Consider the following 17,029-nt stretch of genomic DNA (forward strand, 5'->3'; position numbering starts at 1 on the left):
CAGCACGCATGCGCTTAGTTATTTTACTGAAAACTTAGCAGTTTTGCTGTGGTTCCTGCGACGCTTTTCAGTCACACTGCTGATCGGTGAATGATTGACAGAAAAGGGGCGTTTCTGGATGGTAACTGAGCGTTTTCCGGGAGTGTGCTAAAATACGCAGGAGTGTCAGGGAAAAATGTGGGAGTGTCTGGAGAAACGGGGGAGTGGCTGGCCGAACGCAGGGCGTGTTTGTGACATCAAACCAGGAACTAAACGGACCGAGCTGATCGCAATCTAGGAGTAGGTCTGGAACTACTCAGAAACTGCAAAGAATTATTTATTAGCAGTTCTGCTACTCTTTCGTTCGCAATTCTGTTAAGCTAAGATACACTCCCAGAGGGCGGCGGCCTAGCGTGTGCAATGCTGCTAAAAGCAGCTAGCGAGCCAACAACTCGGAATGAGGGCCATTGCCCGTCGGTCGTATCCTGGGTATCACTATAGGCCTCCATCAGTGGATTACACAGCACTGGATGATGCTGCAGGATTACATGGTGACCACTAGATGGCGAGCAGGGATCGCTCACTATGGCAGAACCCCCAGGCCTCAGCCTGGGAGCATCTGTAAGAGACAGTGGAGGGGAGAAGCCTGGTATCTTCCCACTGAGGCCTCCACAGTGCACGGGATCATGCATGTAGGAGCCACGGTTATAAAGGGGGAAATTGGAGGCCTCTGCGTACAGCAGACAGTGCTCTGCAGGTACCGGCAGCGTGTATAGGGCTGGGGGCTCTGCAGGTACCGGCAGCGTGTATAGGGCTGGGGGCTCTGCAGGTACCGACAGCGTGTATAGGGCTGGGGGCTCTGCAGGTACCGGCAGCATGTATAGGGCTGGGGGCTCTGCAGGTACCGGCAGCGTGTATAGGGCTGGGGGCTCTGCAGGTACCGGCAGCGTGTATAGGGCTGGGGGCTCTGCAGGTACCGGCAGTGTGCATAGAGCTGGGGGCTCTGCAGGTACCGGCAGCATGTATAGGGTCTGCCCTCATATTCCAAGCAAGAAGACATAGGAGTCAATCCAATTAGGTGCAAAACCTTGGCAACTGCACTGCAACCCGTCCCTTTCGCGGCACGGTCTCGCCCCAGACTCACGAACTGCGTACAGAACACAGCTGGGGCGCAGGGGTTACTGTAGAACAGGGCTGGCCAAACCGGTCCTCGAGATCTAGCAACAGTTCATGTTTTCCAGGCCTCCTGGAGATCTGTAGCATTGTCAGTTAGGAATGAATGCAGCACATCTTATTAGTAATGACTACACCTGTGCACCAGCTAGGAGGTCTGGAAAATGTGACCTGTTGGTAGATCTCGAGGACTGGTTTGGCCAGCCCTGCTGTAGAAACTTTATTTCATTCATTAGATATAGAGAAATGACGTTTCCCACATCCTCCTGAAGAGCGAGCGGCCGGTGATAGGAACATTGTATAGTATGGTAAGCGTATATATATATATATATATATATATATAGGGGGCCTAATTCAGACCTGATCTCTGTTGTGCGTTTTCGTACAGCCTGCGATCATGTCTGAACTGCGCATGCGTATGCACCGCAATGCGCAGGCGTGTCAGTCCGCAGCGCCGGGGATCGCCGGGCAGCAACGGGATGGTGCGAGAAAAACGATCACACGGGCGATCGCACGTTGATTGACAGGAAGAGGGCGTTTGTGGGTTGCAACTGACCGTTTTTAAGGAGTGTCCGGAGAAACGCAGGAGGGACCAGGCGTTTGGTGGTAGGGATTCTGACGTCAGCTCCGGCCCCCGATCATCGCACTGGAAGAGTAAGTCTTTGGCTGTGGAGAGACTGCACAAACTGCTCTGCTACACATCCAAACGCACCCCTGCACAGCTGTAGGCGGCGACTACCTGATCGCAGGAATGCAAAAAATGCACCCTAACAATCAGGTCTGAATTAGGCCCAGAGAGAGGTAAGCTCAGAGCCCTACATTATGCCGGAGAGTTATGGCGGAATGCGTGGGTCTATTCCTCATGGCTAGCCATGCTCTCCCCTGTATGTATAACTAATGCGTATCGCCCTCGTTAACGTCTTCTGGGTACAATCCACAGACCTTGGTCCTATTTTTTTGCCCCCAGTCAGATTGTATGTACCCTTTGCTCCCTGTATCCCCAACCTGTGGCAGAGTTCCCCCCTATGGGCATTGCTATAGCCATCCCAGAGCCAGACCATCCATTAGGCAAACTAGGCTCCTGCCTGGGCCCCATTACATGGTGGGTGCAGGGCTGGAGTAAGGAGGGTACTCCCGCTGCCTCATGAGGCCACTCCTGGAACTAGGGCCACTCAGACAAGGGTGCTGCACCTTGAGTTGGCAGGGGGAGCACAATAGGGGCCCGTACAGATTGCTATGATTTAGTATTGGGGGTGGAGGGCTGCAGGTAATCCAAATCATTTAATTACACATCTTTCAGTGACTTGTGAGATACTGTGTCACATCTTTCCGTGACTTGTGAGATCCTGTATCACATCTTTCAGTGACTTGTGAGATCCTGTATCACATCTTTCCGTGACTTGTGAGATACTGTATCACATCTTTCCGTGACTTGTGAGATACAGTATCACATCTTTCAGTGACTTGTGAGATACTGTGTCACATCTTTCAGTGACTTGTGAGATACTGTATCACATCTTTCAGTGACTTGTGAGATACTGTGTCACATCTTTCAGTGACTTCTGAGATCCTGTATCACATCTTTCAGTAACTTGTGAGATACTGTATCACATCTTTCAGTGACTTGTGAGATCCTGTATCACATCTTTCAGTGACTTGTGAGATACAGTATCACATCTTTCAGTGACTTGTGAGATACCGTATCACATCTTTCAGTGACTTGTGAGATCCTGTATCACATCTTTCAGTGACTTGTGAGATACAGTATCACATCTTTCAGTGACTTGTGAGATACTGTGTCACATCTTTCAGTGACTTGTGAGATACTGTATCACATCTTTCAGTAACTTGTGAGATACTGTACCACATCTTTCAGTGACTTGTGAGATCCTGTATCACATCTTTCAGTGACTTGTGAGATCCTGTATCACATCTTTCAGTGACTTGTGAGATACCGTATCACATCTTTCAGTGACTTGTGAGATACCGTGTCACATCTTTCAGTGACTTGTGAGATCCTTTGTCACATCTTTCCGAGACTTGTGAGATACCGTGTCACATCTTTCCGTGACTTGTGAGATACTGTGTCAGATCCTTCAGTGACTTGTGAGATACCGTGTCACATCTTTCAGTGACTTGTGAGATACCGTGTCACATCTTTCAGTGACTTGTGAGATACTGTACCACATCTTTCAGAGACTTGTGAGATACCGTGTCAAATCTTTCTGTGACTTGTGAGATACTGTATCACATCTTTCAGTGACTTGTGAGATACTGTATCACATCTTTCAGTGACTTGTGAGATACTGTATCACATCTTTCAGTGACTTGTGAGATACTGTGTCACATCTTTCAGTGACTTGTGAGATCCTGTATCACATCTTTCAGTAACTTGTGAGATACTGTATCACATCTTTCAGTGACTTGTGAGATACAGTATCACATCTTTCAGTGACTTGTGAGATACTGTGTCACATCTTTCAGTGACTTGTGAGATACTGTATCACATCTTTCAGAGACTTGTGAGATACTGTGTCAAATCTTTCTGTGACTTGTGAGATACCGTGTCACATCTTTCAGTGACTTGTGAGATACCGTGTCACATCTTTCAGTGACTTGTGAGATACCGTGTCACATCTTTCAGTGACTTGTGAGATACCGTGTCACATCTTTCAGTGACTTGTGAGATACCGTGTCACATCTTTCAGAGACTTGTGAGATACTGTATCACATCTTTCAGAGACTTGTGAGATTCCGTATCACATCTTTCAGTGACTTGTGAGATTCCGTATCACATCTTTCAGTGACTTGTGAGATACCGTGTCACATCTTTCAGTGACTTGTGAGATACCGTATCACATCTTTCAGTGACTTGTGAGATACCGTATCACATCTTTCAGTGACTTGTGAGATACCGTGTCACATCTTTCAGTGACTTGTGAGATACCGTGTCACATCTTTCAGAGACTTGTGAGATACTGTATCACATCTTTCAGAGACTTGTGAGATACCGTGTCACATCTTTCCGTGACTTGTGAGATTCCGTATCACATCTTTCAGTGACTTGTGAGATACCGTGTCACATCTTTCCGTGACTTGTGAGATACCGTGTCACATCTTTCAGTGACTTGTGAGATACTGTATCACATCTTTCAGTGACTTGTGAGATACTGTATCACATCTTTCAGTGACGTGTCAGATACTGTATCACATCTTTCAGTGACTTGTGAGATACTGTATCACATCTTTCAGTGACTTGTGAGATACTGTGTCACATCTTTCAGTGACTTGTGAGATACTGTATCACATCTTTCAGTGACTTGTGAGATACTGTATCACATCTTTCAGTGACGTGTGAGATACTGTATCACATCTTTCAGTAACTTGTGAGATACTGTACCACATCTTTCAGTAACTTGTGAGATACTGTATCACATCTTTCAGTGACTTGTGAGATACTGTATCACATCTTTCAGTGACTTGTAAGATCCTGTATCACATCTTTCAGTGACGTGTGAGATCCTGTATCACATCTTTCAGTGACTTGTGAGATACTGTGTCACATCTTTTACACTCCTCTCTCCAGGAAAGGGGGCTCCGGATAAGCCTTGTCAGGGGGTCTTGTGGGCAGCCGGGTCCTGTATAATACACGCTATTTCCATGTAAATCACATGCGGCTGGAAACTCATTTACACGGAGCGGTCACCGGAGGCTCGGAATGATTCCTTTATTGTAGATCTGCTGCAGATTCCTGATTCCAGCTGGCAGTACGACCGCAGCAGGTCCCTGTATAAATATTTCATGTTATTATCCTGCAGATATGAATAATATAATGGAATATGTTCCGTGTTTTATGTTGACATTGAAAACACAGTATTATCTTCCAAGGGAGACAAAACCCCTTCATTTCACAACAGTTTTATCTCCCTTATACGGGAAGAAACCCTATTTTATCCTGTCAGCGGAATGGCCTGCTTATAAATGCCTATTTTATCTTGTCATCTGAATGCCCTGTATACAAAATCCCTATTTTATTCTATCACCGAAGCAGCCGATAAATAAAACCCTATTTTATCCTGTCATTGGAACATCCTGTATATAAATCTCTATTTTATACTACCATTGGAACAGTCTGTATATTAATCCTTATTTTATCCTGTCATCAGAGCGCCCTGTATATAAATCCCATTTTATCCTGTCATCGGAACGGCCTGGACAGAAATCCTGGTTTTATCCTGTCATCAGAGCGCCCTGTATATAAATCCCATTTTATCCTGTCATCGGAACGGCCTGGACAGAAATCCTGATTTTATCCTGTCATCAGAGCGCCCTGTATATAAATCCCATTTTATCCTGTCATCGGAACGGCCTGGACAGAAATCCTGATTTTATCCTGTCATCAGAGCGCCCTGTATATAAATCCCATTTTATCCTGTCATCGGAACGGCCTGTGTAAGAATCCCTATTTTATCCTGTCATCAGAGCGCCCTGTATATAAAACCCTATTTTATCCTGTCATCAGAGCACCCTGTATATAAATCCCATTTTATCCTGTCATCGGAACGGCCTGGACAAAAATCCTGATTTTATCCTGTAGTCGGAACGGCCTGTCTATAAATCCCTATTTTATCCTGTCATCGGAGCGGCCTGTGTATGAATCCCATTTTATCCTGTCATCGGAACGGCCTGTGTATGAATCCCATTTTATCCTGTCATCAGAACGGCCTGTACGGAAATTTCTTTTATCCTGTCGTCGAAACGGTATATATAAATTAGAGATGAGCGCCTGAAATTTTTCGGGTTTTGTGTTTTGGTTTTGGGTTCGGTTCCGCGGCCGTGTTTTGGGTTCGAACGCGTTTTGGCAAAACCTCACCGAATTTTTTTTGTCGGATTCGGGTGTGTTTTGGATTCGGGTGTTTTTTTCAAAAAACACTAAAAAACAGCTTAAATCATAGAATTTGGGGGTCATTTTGATCCCAAAGTATTATTAACCTCAAAAACCATAATTTACACTCATTTTCAGTCTATTCTGAATACCTCACACCTCACAATATTATTTTTAGTCCTAAAATTTGCACCGAGGTCGCTGTGTGAGTAAGATAAGCGACCCTAGTGGCCGACACAAACACCGGGCCCATCTAGGAGTGGCACTGCAGTGTCACGCAGGATGTCCCTTCCAAAAAACCCTCCCCAAACAGCACATGACGCAAAGAAAAAAAGAGGCGCAATGAGGTAGCTGTGTGAGTAAGATTAGCGACCCTAGTGGCCGACACAAACACCGGGCCCATCTAGGAGTGGCACTGCAGTGTCACGCAGGATGGCCCTTCCAAAAAACCCTCCCCAAACAGCACATGACGCAAAGAAAAAAAGAGGCGCAATGAGGTAGCTGTGTGAGTAAGATTAGCGACCCTAGTGGCCGACACAAACACCGGGCCCATCTAGGAGTGGCACTGCAGTGTCACGCAGGATGTCCCTTCCAAAAAACCCTCCCCAAACAGCACATGACGCAAAGAAAAAAAGAGGCTTTTTACTGATATTTGGTGTTTTGGATTTGACATGCTCTGTACTATGACATTGGGCATCGGCCTTGGCAGACGACGTTGCTGGCATTTCATCGTCTCGGCCATGACTAGTGGCAGCAGCTTCAGCACGAGGTGGAAGTGGATCTTGATCTTTCCCTAATTTTGGAACCTCAACATTTTTGTTCTCCATATTTTAATAGGCACAACTAAAAGGCACCTCAGGTAAACAATGGAGATGGATGGATTGGATACTAGTATACAATTATGGACGGGCTGCCGAGTGCCGACACAGAGGTAGCCACAGCCGTGAACTACCGCACTGTACTGTGTCTGCTGCTAATATATAGACTGGTTGATAAAGAGATAGTATACTCGTAACTAGTATGTATGTATAAAGAAAGAAAAAAAAACCACGGTTAGGTGGTATATACAATTATGGACGGGCTGCCGAGTGCCGACACAGAGGTAGCCACAGCCGTGAACTACCGCACTGTACTGTGTCTGCTGCTAATATATAGACTGGTTGATAAAGAGATAGTATACTCGTAACTAGTATGTATGTATAAAGAAAGAAAAAAAAACCACGGTTAGGTGGTATATACAATTATGGACGGGCTGCCGAGTGCCGACACAGAGGTAGCCACAGCCGTGAACTACCGCACTGTACTGTGTCTGCTGCTAATATATAGACTGGTTGATAAAGAGATAGTATACTCGTAACTAGTATGTATGTATAAAGAAAGAAAAAAAAACCACGGTTAGGTGGTATATACAATTATGGACGGGCTGCCGAGTGCCGACACAGAGGTAGCCACAGCTGTGAACTACCGCACTGTACTGTGTCTGCTGCTAATATAGACTGGTTGATAAAGAGATAGTATACTACTAATATTATATATACTGGTGGTCAGGTCACTGGTCACTAGTCACACTGGCAGTGGCACTCCTGCAGCAAAAGTGTGCACTGTTTTAATATAATATTATGTACTCCTGGCTCCTGCTATAACCTATAACTGGCACTGCAGTAGTGCTCCCCAGTCTCCCCCACAATTATAAGCTGTGTGAGCTGAGCAGTCAGACAGATATATAATATATATAGATGATGCAGCACACTGGCCTGAGCCTGAGCAGTGCACACAGATATGGTATGTGACTGACTGAGTCACTGTGTGTATCGCTTTTTTCAGGCAGAGAACGGATATATTAAATAAACTGCACTGTGTGTCTGGTGGTCACTCACTATATAATATATTATGTACTCCTGGCTCCTGCTATAACCTATAACTGGCACTGCAGTAGTGCTCCCCAGTCTCCCCCACAATTATAAGCGGTGTGAGCTGAGCAGTCAGACAGATATATATAATATTATATATAGATAATAGATGATGCAGCACACTGGCCTGAGCCTGAGCAGTGCACACAGATATGGTATGTGACTGAGTCACTGTGTGCTGTGTATCGCTTTTTTCAGGCAGAGAACGGATTATAAATAAAACTGGTGGTCACTATCAGCAAAACTCTGCACTGTACTGAGTACTCCTAATGCTCCCCAAAATTAGTAAATCAAGTGTCTCTCTAATCTATTCTAAACGGAGAGGACGCCAGCCACGTCCTCTCCCTATCAATCTCAATGCACGTGTGAAAATGGCGGCGACGCGCGGCTCCTTATATAGAATCCGAGTCTCGCGATAGAATCCGAGCCTCGCGAGAATCCGACAGCGTCATGATGACGTTCGGGCGCGCTCGGGTTAACCGAGCAAGGCGGGAAGATCCGAGTCGCTCGGACCCGTGAAAAAAAACATGAAGTTCGTGCGGGTTCGGATTCAGAGAAACCGAACCCGCTCATCTCTAATATAAATCCCCATTTTATTCTGTCATCGGAACATCCTGTATAAAAATCCCTATTTTATCCTGGTGATGGAACGGCCTGTATATAAATCTGTATTTTATCCTGCCTTCGGAGCAGCCTGTATATATATATATATCCCTACTTTATACTGTCATTGGATCGGCCTGTGTAAGTCCTGGATTTCCAGAGGCTCGTTTAGGTAAATACCTCATTTCACAGCAACTTGTATACACGAGATTGTCTGACGCGGGACAAGATACTGATCAGTGACATTCACGGGGTAAAAGGGCATTTCAGAGCCTTGTTATTATAAACCCCCAGTGCTCACTGTTTCATACCTTTCAGTGCTCTAGTCCTGTGATTGGCTACAGGTAACTCTCTAGTCCTGTGATTGGCTACAGGTAACTCTAGTCCTGTGATTGGCTACAGGTAACACTAGGTCTGTGATTGGCTACAGGTAACACTAGGCCTGTGATTGGCTACAGGTAAGTCTAGTCCTGGGATTGGCTACAGGTAACACTAGGCCTGGGATTGGCTACAGGTAACACTAGTCCTGTGATTGGCTACAGGTAACACTAGGCCTGTGATTGGCTACAGGTAACTCTAGTCCTGGGATTGGCTACAGGTAACACTAGGCCTGGGATTAGCTACAGGTAACACTAGGCCTGGGATTGGCTACAGGTAACACTAGGCCTGGGATTGGCTACAGGTAACACTAGGCCTGTGATTGGCTACAGGTAACACTAGGCCTGTGATTGGCTACAGGTAACTCTAGTCCTGGATTGGCTACAGGTAACTCTAGTCCTGGGATTGGCTACAGGTAACACTAGGCCTGTGATTGGTCACAGGTAACTCTAGTCCTGGGATTGGCTACAGGTCAGTCTAGTCCTGTGATTGGTCACAGGTAACTCTAGTCCTGGGATTGGCTACAGGTCAGTCTAGTCCTGTGATTGGTCACAGGTAACTCTAGTCCTGGGATTGGCTACAGGTAACTCTAGTCTGGAATTGGCTACAGGTAACTCTAGTCCTGGGATTGGCTACAGGTCAGTCTAGTCCTGGGACTGGCTACATGTCAGTCTAGTCCTGTGATTGGCTACAGGTAACTCTAGTCCTGTGATTGGCTACAGGTAACTCTAGTCCTGTGATTGGCCACAGGTAACTCTAGTCCTGTGATTGGCCACAGGTAACTCTAGTCCTGTGATTGGCTACAGGTAACTCTAGTCCTGTGATTGGCTACAGGTAACTCTAGTCCTGTGATTGGCTACAGGTAACTCTAGTCCTGTGATTGGCCACAGGTAACTCTAGTCCTGTGATTGGCTACAGGTAACTCTAGTCCTGTGATTGGCTACAGGTAACTCTAGTCCTGTGATTGGCTACAGGTAACTCTAGTCCTGTGATTGGCTACAGGTAACTCTAGTCCTGTGATTGGCTACAGGTAACTCTAGTCCTGGGATTGGCTACAGGTCAGTCTAGTCCTGTGATTGGTCACAGGTAACTCTAGTCCTGGGATTGGCTACAGGTAAATCTAGTCCTGTGATTGGCTACAGGTAACACTAGTCCTGTGACTGGCTACAGGTCAGTCTAGTCCTGTGATTGGCTACAGGTCAGTCTAGTCCTGGGATTGGCTACAGGACAGTCTAGTCCTGGGATTGGCTACAGGTAACACTAGTCCTGTGATTGGCTACAGGTCAGTCTAGTCCTGGGATTGGCTACAGGTCAGTCTAGTCCTGTGATTGGCTACAGGTCAGTCTAGTCCTGGGATTGGCTACAGGTCAGTCTAGTCCTGGGATTGGCTACAGGTCAGTCTAGTCCTGAGATTGGCTACAGGTCAGTCTATGAGCGCTGTGTTACAGTGGCACGTGTAGAAAGACAATGGATTAGCCAGGTAATGCTTATAGCGGTTATGAGTGGTTCTTGGTGAGAGCCAGGTGCAGCATGTATTGGTCCGGGTTTGCAGTAGTATGGGGCTGTCTTTGCTTGCTGTCCCCCTCTTACTGTACATTGGGCATAATTTAAGGTTGATCGCAAAAGCAAAATCTTCCTCTAATGGGCAAAACGATGTGCACTGCAGGTGGGGCAGATGTAACATGTGCAGAGAGAAGCGTCCGTTCTATTCCCGTTTGGAGGCCGGTTGTCAGACCAGTAGAGCCAGCCGCATGACGGCACAGGCTCCATTGCAGTTCCATCTCTGCATAATAAGGGCCTGTGTCGCACGTGGCTTCATATGCGTCCGCTTCTAGCGGTTCCTGGCGTATTGCGCTCATGTCCCAGGCCTGCATATGCCACCTCAGACAGAATGTTATGTATCTTTTCCATTTCTCTGCAGCGCTAAATTCATGGCGACAATGTGATCGCATGTTAGAGAACCATGTTGTGTGTCGTGGGCGTGTAATCAGTAACATGCATTCTGCGTGCCGGGGGGGATACGTAAGTGCATGTAATAGTCCCAACAGGGAATACGGTCAGATAGGCGCAGTAACATGCCCTTCATAACGAGCGTATAGCGGTTGCGTTCTCTTACGCACGACCGTAACTACGCGCCACGTGCATGTGAACTCACGCATGCCGTGTATCATATGTATCCAGAGTTACATGCATGTATGTGGCAGGATGTGCCCCTTCCCTCATAACTATTACTGGAGTATTAGGGTGCAGTGAGTATTACAGGCACCTCTGGGTCCTCTTTTCCAGCCAGACACTATAACTGGGAGACGCTACGAGGACCTATGAATAATGAACGCAGCTTTTATGTAAGGAGGAGTCGCACCACCACGATTTTCTATACGAGAACCCTGGGGCCCTTCCCTATAGGCAGGGTGAGGGGAACAGTGACCCCAGCGCCCGGTGTAGGAGGCTGTGGAATTAGGCCGGGAATGGGCCGCACTCCGCTGAGTTCCTCGTATTGCTGCTGGTGGAAGAAGGGGAATCACCGGGTCTTGTTGTAGACAACAATACATGAATAAGTCAGCCCTGTGCCCCCTGCGGCGCGCGGAGAGTACAGCTTTCATCCGGTTACCATGTCAACATGTAAATCTCCCTCCTCACTCCATGACATTACCCAGTTATTAGGGGCGACAGGGAAATGGGCCGGTACTAAAACACCCAGACACATCAGGAGGCGCCGGCGACCGTGGTAATCTTGTATCACGCAACGCTACCGGGCTGGACAGAAATGTCTCCGAGAGAGTCCCCGACAGACAATGTGCTCTCCGAGTGCGCTGTAATCACAGGCTGCAATGAGACGTGTTCATCGCTGCGGCACTGACTGGATTTCATGCCGCCAAGTTTACACTCCCTCTTTTTGTTGACCTTTTAGTGCATATCGGGGACAGGGCTGGGGGTTATCCTGTGACAACTCGAATCATTGTCTTGGCAAAACAAGCAGTTTAACTAGTTGTGGGACTATAATCCCCAGCAGACCTTAGTGAGAGTGCCAGCAAGAAACTGGAAGGATAAACTGGGACTTGTAATTTCATAGCCCATGACAAGCCCCGTGCAGTTGTGTCCTCACAGTGTATCAGAGGCGCCCGCTCCGTGACTGTAACCGCACAGGAATTAGTGTCACACACGTACAGAGTCACAGACGCAGCGACACACCGCTCACAGTGTATCAGAGGCACCGGCTGTGACTGTAACCGCACAGGAATTAGTGTCACACACGTACAGAGTCACAGACGCAGCGACACACCGCTCACAGTGTATCAGAGGCACCGGGCTGTGACTGTAACCACACAGGAATTAGTGTCACACACGTACAGAGTCACAGACGCAGCGACACACCGCTCACAGTGTATCAGAGGCACCGGGCTGTGACTGTAACCGCACAGGAATTAGTGTCACACACGTACACAGACGCAGCGACACACCGCTCACAGTGTATCAGAGGCACCGGGCTGTGACTGTAACCGCACAGGAATTAGTGTCACACACGTACAGAGTCACAGACGCAGCGACACACCGCTCACAGTGTATCAGAGGCACCGGGCTGTGACTGTAACCGCACAGGAATTAGTGTCACACACGTACACAGACGCAGCGACACACCGCTCACAGTGTATCAGAGGCACCGGGCTGTGACTGTAACCGCACAGGAATTAGTGTCACACACGTACAGAGTCACAGACGCAGCGACACACCGCTCACAGTGTATCAGAGGCACCGGGCTGTGACTGTAACCGCACAGGAATTAGTGTCACACACGTACAGAGTCACAGACGCAGCGACACACCGCTCACAGTGTATCAGAGGCACCGGGCTGTGACTGTAACCGCACAGGAATTAGTGTCACACACGTACACAGACGCAGCGACACACCGCTCACAGTGTATCAGAGGCACCGGGCTGTGACTGTAACCGCACAGGAATTAGTGTCACACACGTACAGAGTCACAGACGCAGCGACACACCGCTCACAGTGTATCAGAGGCACCGGGCTGTGACTGTAACCGCACAGGAATTAGTGTCACACACGTACAGAGTCACAGACGCAGCGACACACCGCTCACAGTGTATCAGAGGCACCGGGCTGTGACTGTAACCGCACAGGAATTAGTGTCACACACGTACAGAGTCACAGACGCAGCGACACACCGCTCACAGTGTATCAGAGGCGCCGGGCTGTGACTGTAACCGCACAGGAATTAGTGTCACACACGTACACAGTCACAGACACAGCGACACACCGCTCACAGTGTATCAGAGGCACCGGGCTGTGACTGTAACCGCACAGGAATTAGTGTCACACACGTACAGAGTCACAGACGCAGCGACACACCGCTCACAGTGTATCAGAGGCACCGGGCAGTGACTGTAACCGCACAGGAATTAGTGTTACACACGTACACAGTCACAGACGCAGCGACACACCGCTCACAGTGTATCAGAGGCACCGGGCAGTGACTGTAACCGCACAGGAATTAGTGTCACACACGTACACAGTCACAGACGCAGCGACACACCGCTCACAGTGTATCAGAGGCACCGGGCTGTGATTGTAACCGCACAGGAATTAGTGTCACACACGTACACAGTCACAGACGCAGCGACACACCGCTCACAGTGTATCAGAGGCACCGGGCTGTGACTGTAACCGCACAGGAATTAGTGTCACACACATACACAGTCACAGACGCAGCGACACACCGCTCACAGTGTATCAGAGGCACCGGGCTGTGATTGTAACCGCACAGGAATTAGTGTCACACACGTACACAGTCACAGACGCAGCGACACACCGCTCACAGTGTATCAGAGGCACCGGGCTGTGACTGTAACCGCACAGGAATTAGTGTTACACATGTAGAGTCACAGACGCAGCGACACACCGCTCACAGTGTATCAGAGGCACCGGGCTGTGACTGTAACCGCACAGGAATTAGTGTCACACACGTACACAGACGCAGCGACACACCGCTCACAGTGTATCAGAGGCACCGGGCTGTGACTGTAACCGCACAGGAATTAGTGTCACACACGTACAGAGTCACAGACGCAGCGACACACCGCTCACAGTGTATCAGAGGCACCGGGCTGTGACTGTAACCGCACAGGAATTAGTGTCACACACGTACAGAGTCACAGACGCAGCGACACACCGCTCACAGTGTATCAGAGGCACCGGGCTGTGACTGTAACCGCACAGGAATTAGTGTCACACACGTACACAGTCACAGACGCAGCGACACACCGCTCACAGTGTATCAGAGGCACCGGGCTGTGACTGTAACCGCACAGGAATTAGTGTCACACACGTACACAGTCACAGACGCAGCGACACACCGCTCACAGTGTATCAGAGGCACCGGGCAGTGACTGTAACCGCACAGGAATTAGTGTCACACACGTACACAGTCACAGACGCAGCGACACACCGCTCACAGTGTATCAGAGGCACCGGGCTGTGACTGTAACCGCACAGGAATTAGTGTCACACACGTACACAGTCACAGACGCAGCGACACACCGCTCACAGTGTATCAGAGGCACCGCGCTGTGACTGTAATCGCACAGGAATTAGTGTCACACACGTACACAGTCACAGACGCAGCGACACACCGCTCACAGTGTATCAGAGGCGCCGCGCTGTGAATGTAATCGCACAGGAATTAGTGTCACACACGTACACAGTCACAGACGCAGCGACACACCGCTCACAGTGTATCAGAGGCACCGGGCTGTGACTGTAACTGCACAGGAATTAGTGTTACACATGTAGAGTCACAGACGCAGCGACACACCGCTCACAGTGTATCAGAGGCACCGGGCTGTGACTGTAACCGCACAGGAATTAGTGTCACACACGTACACAGTCACAGACGCAGCGACACACCGCTCACAGTGTATCAGAGGCGCCGGGCTGTGACTGTAACCGCACAGGAATTAGTGTCACACACGTACAGAGTCACAGACACAGCGACACACCGCTCACAGTGTATCAGAGGCACCGGGCTGTGACTGTAACCGCACAGGAATTAGTGTCACACACGTACACAGTCACAGACGCAGCGACACACCGCTCACAGTGTATCAGAGGCACCGGGCTGTGACTGTAACCGCACAGGAATTAGTGTCACACACGTACACAGTCACAGACGCAGCGACACACCGCTCACAGTGTATCAGAGGCACCGGGCTGTGACTGTAATCGCACAGGAATTAGTGTCACACACGTACACAGTCACAGACGCAGCGACACACCGCTCACAGTGTATCAGAGGCACCGGGCTGTGACTGTAACCGCACAGGAATTAGTGTCACACACGTACACAGTCACAGACGCAGCGACACACCGCTCACAGTGTATCAGAGGCACCGGGCTGTGACTGTAACCGCACAGGAATTAGTGTCACACACGTACACAGTCACAGACGCAGCGACACACCGCTCACAGTGTATCAGAGGCACCGGGCTGTGACTGTAACCGCACAGGAATTAGTGTCACACACGTACAGAGTCACAGACGCAGCGACACACCGCTCACAGTGTATCAGAGGCACCGGGCTGTGACTGTAACCGCACAGGAATTAGTGTCACACACGTACACAGTCACAGACGCAGCGACACACCGCTCACAGTGTATCAGAGGCACCGGGCTGTGACTGTAACCGCACAGGAATTAGTGTCACACACGTACACAGTCACAGACGCAGCGACACACCGCTCACAGTGTATCAGAGGCACCGGGCTGTGACTGTAACCGCACAGGAATTAGTGTCACACACGTACACAGTCACAGACGCAGCGACACACCGCTCACAGTGTATCAGAGGCACCGGGCTGTGACTGTAACCGCACAGGAATTAGTGTCACACACGTACACAGTCACAGACGCAGCGACACACCGCTCACAGTGTATCAGAGGCACCGGGCTGTGACTGTAACCGCACAGGAATTAGTGTCACACACGTACACAGTCACAGACGCAGCGACACACCGCTCACAGTGTATCAGAGGCACCGGGCTGTGACTGTAACCGCACAGGAATTAGTGTCACACACGTACAGAGTCACAGACGCAGCGACACACCGCTCACAGTGTATCAGAGGCACCGGGCTGTGACTGTAACCGCACAGGAATTAGTGTCACACACGTACACAGTCACAGACGCAGCGACACACCGCTCACAGTGTATCAGAGGCACCGGGCTGTGACTGTAACCGCACAGGAATTAGTGTCACACACGTACACAGTCACAGACGCAGCGACACACCGCTCACAGTGTATCAGAGGCACCGGGCTGTGACTGTAACCGCACAGGAATTAGTGTCACACACGTACACAGTCACAGACGCAGCGACACACCGCTCACAGTGTATCAGAGGCACCGGGCTGTGACTGTAACCGCACAGGAATTAGTGTTACACACGTACACAGTCACAGACGCAGCGACACACCGCTCACAGTGTATCAGAGGCACCGGGCTGTGACTGTAACCGCACAGGAATTAGTGTTACACACGTACACAGTCACAGACGCAGCGACACACCGCTCACAGTGTATCAGAGGCACCGGGCTGTGACTGTAACCGCACAGGAATTAGTGTCACACACGTACACAGTCACAGACGCAGCGACACACCGCTCACAGTGTATCAGAGGCACCGGGCTGTGACTGTAACCGCACAGGAATTAGTGTCACACACGTACACAGTCACAGACGCAGCGACACACCGCTCACAGTGTATCAGAGGCACCGGGCTGTGACTGTAACCGCACAGGAATTAGTGTCACACACGTACACAGTCACAGACGCAGCGACACACCGCTCACAGTGTATCAGAGGCACCGGGCTGTGACTGTAACCGCACAGGAATTAGTGTCACACACGTACACAGTCACAGACGCAGCGACACACCGCTCACAGTGTATCAGAGGCACCGGGCTGTGACTGTAACCGCACAGGAATTAGTGTCACACACGTACACAGTCACAGACGCAGCGACACACGCTCACAGTGTATCAGAGGCACCGGGCTGTGACTGTAACCGCACAGGAATTAGTGTCACACA

At 49.3% G+C, this 17,029-nt stretch overlaps 1 long non-coding RNA gene across 1 annotated transcript in view; it reads left to right on the top strand.

The window, feature by feature from the left end:
• Positions 1-17,029, top strand: part of LOC134965723 (uncharacterized) — a 371,174-nt gene that overhangs the window by 226,968 nt on the left and 127,177 nt on the right. The gene's annotated exons all lie outside the window — the stretch shown is intronic.

Source organism: Pseudophryne corroboree, chromosome 10 (assembly GCF_028390025.1).
Source record: "Pseudophryne corroboree isolate aPseCor3 chromosome 10, aPseCor3.hap2, whole genome shotgun sequence".
Classification (NCBI taxonomy): Eukaryota; Metazoa; Chordata; class Amphibia; order Anura; family Myobatrachidae; genus Pseudophryne; species Pseudophryne corroboree.